This window comes from Alligator mississippiensis, chromosome 1 (genome assembly GCF_030867095.1).
Source record: "Alligator mississippiensis isolate rAllMis1 chromosome 1, rAllMis1, whole genome shotgun sequence".
NCBI lineage: Eukaryota > Metazoa > Chordata > Crocodylia > Alligatoridae > Alligator > Alligator mississippiensis.
The window spans coordinates 27,342,452-27,350,642 of NC_081824.1; positions in this window are offsets into that span (position 1 = coordinate 27,342,452).

Below are 8,191 nucleotides of genomic sequence, written 5' to 3' on the forward strand. Positions count from 1 at the left end.
AAGGGCTCTCCAGTACCACCAACTCCCTCCCCCCAGGAACCCCCAGACCCCTCCAATACTATCAAACTTCCCCTGATCCTGCAAACCACTCATGGGGCCAGTTTTACCAGCCTGGGAAGCCTGATGGGTGGGAAGAGGGATGGATGGATCAAGGGGTCTGGCAGCCCCATGGTGGCTGTTGGCAGGATAGAGAATTGCTCTTCCTCCCAGGACCAGTGGTCATTATTACCCCCTTAAACCCCTCCCCAACCTCCAGACTAACAACCTCCTATCTTTGAACAAGCCCCCCATCCCACCCATCCCTCCCCCCACCCTAACTTACTTCCTCAGCTCCTGACACCAGCAAATTCTGGTAAAACTGGCACAAGGAGCAGAATGTGGGATCAGGCATTTTGGCAGGCTCAGCTGGGGGGTGGGAGTTGTCTGTCTGGGGATGGAGTGAGGGGCTGGGGGTCTAAAAATACCTTGGTTCTGGCCAGGCTTATTGTTGCCAAGCATCCTGATTATGAAGAATGTGGGGTAGGTATATTGGATCCCCCCTGAGGTGGGGGGCTCCAATTCACCCACCCCACCATTCAGTACTGCCTGGGGAGCCCCAAAATTCATACTAATTCTAGGAGTATGGGGAACAAGCAGGAGGAATCACACTCCTGCTTGCAAACAAAGACTTCAACCTGCTTGGGTTAATAGAAACCTGGTGATACCCTACCCATGACTGGGCAGTAGGCATTGAGGGCTATAGGCTGTACAGACGAGATAGGCTGGGGAAAAAGGTGGGGGGAGCCATTGCTCTCTATGTTATGGAGCAATACACATCTTCAGTGATCAAGATGGCATCAGAAGAGGGGCTAATTGAGGTACTGTGGGTCAGAGTACATGGGGGTCGGGGTGAAAGGGACCTGGTAGTGGGGGTCTATTACAGACCACCATACCAGGAGGATGAGTTAGACCTAGAATTCTTGAGGCAGCTCTCAAAGGTGGTCCACTCAAGGGACATGGTTGTCATGGGTAACCTAAACTACCCTGACATCTGCTGAGAGGAGCAATCAACTTGATCTGCCTGTTCATGTAGTTTCCTAACCAGCATACAGGACCTTCACCTAACGCAGAAGGTATATGGTCCCGCTAGGGGAAATGCCTTACTGGACGTAGTGCTTGCTACAGGGGATGACCTGGTAGGTGATCTGTAGATACAGGGTAACCTAGGGGATAGTAGCCACCATTTGTTAGAATTCACTATGTGGCGAAATGTGGGAAAGGTAACTAGCAGGGCAGAAGTGCTAGACTTCAGAAAGATTTTTCTAACCTGGAAAAATCTGGGCAGTGGAGTTCCCCAAGTTTCAGTCCTTGGACCAGTGCTGTTCAATATCTTCATCAGTGACTTGGATTAGGGCGTGGAAAGCACTCTATCCAAATTCACGGACACTACCAAATTATGGGGCAAAGTAAACACACTGGTGGGCAGGGAATGTATTCAGGTGGATTTGGACAGGTTGGGAATGTGGGCAGAACAGAATAGGATGCAGTTTAATGAAGATAAGTGCAAAGTGCTGCATCTAGGGAGAAAGAATCACCAACACACCTACAGACTGGGAGGTGACTTTCTAAGTAGCACAGCTGCAGAAAGGGGTCTTGGAGTCATAGTCGACTCCAAAACGAACATGAGTCATCAATGTGACAAAGTGATAAGTAAAGCCAACCGCACTCTTTCATGCATTAGAATTTGCATCACAAGCAAGTCTAAGGAAGTGATACTTCCCATTTATGTGGCATTGAAAAGACTGTAGCCAGTGTACTGTGTCCTGTTCTGGGCACTGTACTTCAAGAGGGATGTAGATAACCTTGAGAGCATGAATGACACGTGCCCCCAGAGGCTGGGAGGGCACAGCAGCCATCCACAGGTGGTGGAGGCGGTGTTGGCGGTGGGGGCATGGAATAGGGGATACTCTGTTTATTAGGGTACCCCTTGGGGTTACTAGGAACAATGGCCATAAACTGACAGACAGCAGATATAGATTAGACATTAGGAAAAATTTCTTTATGGTGTGGGTTACCAAAATCTGGAATGGACTTCCAAGGGAGGTGGTGTTCTCCCTACCTTTGAAATCTTTAAGAGGTGACTAGACAAGCACCTGGCTGGGGTCATCTGACCCCAGTGCTCTTTCCTGCCCAGGGCAGGGGGTTGGACTTGATGATCTATTGAGGTCCCTTCCAACAATAAAAATCTATGAAATCTATGAAACATTTCTGCAGATGACAGGAAAAAAAAAACCCATAAGATTTGTTACTTTTTTTCATGTTCTACTAGATGGTGCTTAGGTCCTGAAGTAATGATACTGATATAAAAACCAAGGCACAACTGAAAAGAATGTAGTTTGGATTTTGTTTTAGTCCTGTCTTCAAGATAGCCTTTCATGTAATCGAATCCTTCCACAGTGATTAATAGAGAAAAGTGTTTCATCAAGTTAGAGAGAACTTTTCTTCATAATCAGGATGCTTGGCAACAATAAGCCTGACCAGAACATTTTTTGTGCCAAATAATAAGTAAAATGTAAGAGACTGAAAAAAATACTGGTAAAACAGCTCTTTTCAAACTAGGTATACTAAGTGAAATTGAGGTCCCATTTCAGTCAAGTGGCATTTTGCAATTGACTCCAGTGGCAACAGGATATTAAAATAATAGAATCATAGAAAAGTAGGGCTGGAAGGTCATCTAGCCCAACCTCCTGCCTAAGGCAGGATCAGCACAATCCACACTATCTCATGCAAATCCTTGTCTACCCTATTACTAAAACCACACAATCAGTCCTGTCACAAAACTACAAGGTAAACTACAGGTAAAGCAGGAAGACAATGGCAGTCAGTTCTCTGCTGCTACAAGAGCTCTTAAAATGAACTTAAGAGATCCGGGGAAGAGAGCCATGTCCCCCCTTCTCTCCTTATCTCCCCTTGCTACGGACTAAGACAACACGCCCTCACAATCTGTTTCAATCTGATCAGTGCCATAGCAAAGAAGTTTGGTACCTGGGGCAAAGCCTACAGTGGCAACCCGCCCTTGCCCTCCACACAGATCTAGGGGGCATGTGCCCACCCCACCCCCCTGTGCTTGCCTGAGAGTGCACGCAGCAGTAGCAGCTGCCCTTCCCCCATCCCCATGTCCCCCCAAATGAGCCAGTCACAGCTCTGTCCCGCACCCTGCTCTGGCTGGGCAGCACCTTTTGGCACCCTTCACTTTGGTGCCCAGGGTGGTTGCCCTGCTTGCTCCACCCACCTTGCTACAGCATTGAATCTGACAATGGGGTAAAATTCCTTCCTGACTTAGAAAGCCTGAGCTGCCACAGCTTCTAGCAACTGACCTGTGTCCTGCTCTCAGCAGCAAAAAGGAGTTTTTTTTCTTCTTCTTTATGGCAGCTGCTCAGGTATTTGGAGGCTGCTGTCATGTCCTCTCTTGATCACCTTTTCTGCGAGCTGATTATGCCTTTTTCCTTCAGCATCTCCTCATGTGGCTTGCCTTCCAAGCCCTTTTTCATTTTTGTTGCCCACCTCCATGTTACCTGTAACTTTGCTTTCATATGCAGAACCCAGGACTGCACACACTACTCTAGATAAGTCCAAACCAGCACCAACTAAAGAAGCACAATCAGCTCTCATGTCTTGCACCTCATGTCTCCATTGATGCTATGTAAAACTGCATTTGCTTTTTTTTGCAAATGCATTACACTATAGACTCAGACTGAGTTTGTGATCTACCAAGACTCCTAGAAAACTCCTATTCTTCTCCATAGTGCTGCCATCCAGCCATTTTGTATTTGTATTTATGATTATTCTTCCCAAGGTGCAGCACTTTGCAACTGTCAATACTGAACTTCATCTTGTTGGCTCTAGCCCAGCTTTCCAAACCTTCAAGATCATTCTGAATTGTGTTCCAGTCCTCCAGGGTGTTTGTAGTCCTTCCCAGTTTCATGTCATCTGCAAATTGTGCTCAAAGTGCTCTCTATTCTAACACCCTAACTGTTAATAAAGATAATGAACAGCACTGGATTCAGGACAGATGTCTGTGGGACTCCATTGAAAACCTCCTGCCATTTTGATATGGGTCCATTTATAAATACCTTTTGCTTGTGGATGTTGAGGCAGTTGTCTATCCACCTTATCGTAGTTTTGTTTAGACTACTGTTCTCTAATTTGTTTATGAGAAGGTCATGTGGGGCTTCATCAAAAGTGTTGCTGAAGTCCAGACACATTATATCCACAGCTTTCCCTTCATCCACCCAAGTAGTTATCTTTTTGAAAAAGGAGGTCAAATTTTTTTGGCATGCTTGTTCATAGTAAATTCATGCTGGCTGCTCATGATCAGCCTATTCTTCTCCAGATACCTGCAAATGGATTTGGTTATTATATGGTCCAGTAACCACTGTAATGTATTTGACTGTTGTGGAAGTATATTATGCTAGATACGCATGCTAAGTCATACCCTCTTTCTTAAAACTGACTCCGTTTTGCTGGATATAGACATAAGAAAGGAGGTATCTCCATGCCACTCCAACAAGTCCTCTACATAGCATCAGAGCAGTTTTACACTAAATTAATAAAGCACATATAACAAATGTTCTGTGTACCAAATCTCAAAAATGCAATAAAGATGCTGTTTTAATGTAACACAATTATACTTCACAAATAATGACGCTCTCATACATATGATTTCTTTGTGATTTATGTTGCACCATTCATAAAGAAAACATAGGGGCATAGTGACAGGTACAGAGATAGGAACTGAGTTTTTCTTCAGTCTCATGACTGAAAGGGAACTTGATGTTAGTTGCATCACCCTTTTTTGTGCTGTTAACTAGTGAAACTGGAAGGCCTCAATCACACCATTAGGCTTAGGGGCTCTGTGAATGAATAATGAATTAAACCATTTAGTTATATATTCAAATCCCTACCCCTGGACCTGCTATGAGGTCCACACTATCATTAGAATAAGGAATGGCACCATTCAGTTACACACATGCACACACACACATATATAGTGCCCCTCATTATTCCAATATCATATCCAACAATAGAATTCATTACATCTCTACCAGAAAATTAAATAGATTTTCCTTTAGAACTTTTTAATCTGCATGTATTCCTGGGGGAATCAGTCTGAATAACAGATTTGAATCTGGACTTGAATACAAATTTCCCTAGTGTTCAAGAAAACTGCGGTCTAGTATGTGAAAATTTATCCTTCTTTAGCCAAATATAAAGTTCCCATGTTTGCATCCTTTCTCTTTTATTATTTTAGATTTCAACTTTAAAAATGATGCTAATGTTTTGGTGGGGTTTTTTAATTATTATTATTTATAGTTTTTAGAGTCTGTGTTATTTCCTCATTTTATTTTCCCTTCCACGTGTCAGTTCCCCTCCAGTGTCCTACTTCCTGGATTCTACAGATTTTTTTTCTTTAAAGTGGTCTTGTCATGCAACTAGGACTGAAAGGTGTTTCATTTCCCATCTTCCCATATTGCTGCATTTATGCTTCACTAGGGACTTCTACTATATTTCTTGTATTTTAAGATAAAAGGATCTCAAGGAACATTCTGATATCCTCTGCCTGACTTCCCTTTTCATTATCAGATTATATTTTCTTTCTTTATATATAGTTCTTGTTGAAGGTTTCTATTTCTCCTCCTCCTCTTCCTCTTCTTCTTTCAGGAGGGACATAGATGTTTGAAAGATGCCTTGCTTTGCCATGACCAATTGGAGACAACTACGGGGGGGGGCTGAACACTTTAATTCTTAGGAAATTTAGAATGCTGATTGTGTAGTATGTTGAATGAACCTCTGTTTAAAAAGAAAAAGAAGCAAAAAACCAAAGAGTACAGTAGACATCCTCATAGATATTTTAAGTTATGCTTTTAAAAAGTCACAAATACACACCTATTAATTTGAAAGCAGCGGAATTTTAAGGTCTTCTTGACCACTACGAGACTCAATAATCTAATTCTGCCCTTAAAATAATTCCCTGTGTCCATAATACAGAGTTGCTTATCAACTGGAACAAAATAAAGAATATATTTACTCTTAATCATACAAATGCATTTCTAAAAGTGCCCAGGTCACTGAGGCTTAGAACACAAAAGGACTAAATGCACATCCGTAATCCTGAAAACTTCTACCAATTTCCTGCCTAACCTTATAGATTCCTTCTGCCAAATTTCCTTGAAAGCCTGACTTTCTTAGAGGCTGAAGCTGTTCCATTTTTTAAGACAAGAATCCAAATTGTTTCCTTAGGAACTGGCACTTAGGCACTGTAATGCCCTAGCATTAGGCTTGCTCTGGAGGAAGAGTTATGTTGACCAGATTAAGGGCATGGATTCACCATACGGCAGACAGACAGATTCTGACATTACCTAGGGACCCTACATTGGGAATGGGAAGTAGCAGGTGTTTTCAAAATTATGAGTGGGTATACAAAATCAGGAGCGAATACAGAGAGGTACACTCAGAAGGTTACTGGGCATGCACCACACAGCTAAAGTAGGTGTGGCTATCCTTCTCCACTCCCTGTTCTGGATCTACCCATACACAAAAGCCAGGTGCACCCAAAAGAAAATTCTAATCCCGAGGATGTATATGAACTTTGCTCCCACTCAGGAACTGAGGTGCCTGACTCACATGGTACATCCCACATAGACGGGTGTGCATTTGCTGTGGCACAAATAGGGGACATACAAATTTGTCCAGCTGCTTTGTGCCACTGTGCACACCCCTGCATGTGGGGTTTGCTGTGGAGCCAAATGCTCTGCTTTGGAAAAACTGCCATTTCCCTGCTCCTCCTGAATCCCAGCATGCTGGAGGAGATGGGAGACACCTAAGCAGTGGAGATACTCTGGCTAACAGCTCTGTCAGCCAGAGCATCTCCGTGGAGGACCCAGCCTCCAGTTGCTTTGGCACATGCTCCAGGAGCATGTGCCAAACCACATTTATTGGCACTTTTTTCTGATACTGGGATATCCTGGTATCAAAATTTGGCACCACACTACAAATTTGCAGCAGAGTGAATGGTTGCACATGTGCCACATGCAGTTTGCAGTACCTCAAACAGCTTTGAAGTGCTGTGAACCACATGTGTGTGTCCATCTGGACATACCCACAGTATCTATTGTTAATCTACAGTTCATTGTTCACTCACAAATCTAGCTAGACTACATTTAAACCTCTTCATTTCCCAGGAAAGAACCATAAATGGTAGGTTGGGTGAGGGCAATCATTATCCCTTGTGCTGAAGCTGGGCCACTGAACAGGCAAGAGTCCAAGAATCATAGGGCCAGAAGGAAAGCAAGCAAGCAAGACAGCCTTCCTCTGTTGCCTAGAGAACAAGCCAACACTGTAGGAGGGGGAAATCCTGTTTTCTACTTCCTGATTAAAAACAAACATAGTTCTCTTCTTTAACACATGGCTGTCCAATGCATAAACTATTAAGGCACTCCCCTCGAACAAGAGAGTTCTGATTCTAACCTATTCCGGACTCTTCATGTATTTTACATTGGAAAGAGACTGGTTAAAAACCCCAAATCAGGCTAGTAGCAGGAAGTAAAAACACTGTAGCCATTAGGATACAGAGTCGCATTCCTTCTCCTGTTCTTTCACTTTAGCTTCATCACTTTTGCATTTCTTGCTGCTTAGTAGCCAAGGGTTGGAGAGTTATTTCATCTAGCTTGTTCTATACCAGTGATTCCCACCCTTTTTTTGCCATGACCTGCTGCTGGGAGCAGAGTGCGGTGGCAGTGGTGGCATGGGGGTGGGGGCATGGGAGCTCCCAGCATGTGGCACAGCTTGTCCTTTGTGTGCAGCGCCACCGGCATTGCCCCCGCAACCCTCATTTGGGACGCAACCCAAGGTTGGGAACCACTGTTCTATACTCCGGTGATTTGGGAGCTTGTGAGGAAGTGGGAGATGTGAGTACCAATCTCCTCAAGGATTGTAGAGCCTGGAATCCAGGTCTTTCACTACCCAAGTGGTCCTGTTATCACTAAGTTACTGGCCAAACCAGGGGTGGTACCATCACTACAACTGTTTTACAAATGACTTCAGTACTTTAGATATGAAATAGGCAAGTATTTTGGATGCCTGCTAATTAAAACCCTACTTGGATTTGTGTTGCAACAGAGCTTGGGGAGTAGTTAGGCAAACACCAAGTGTA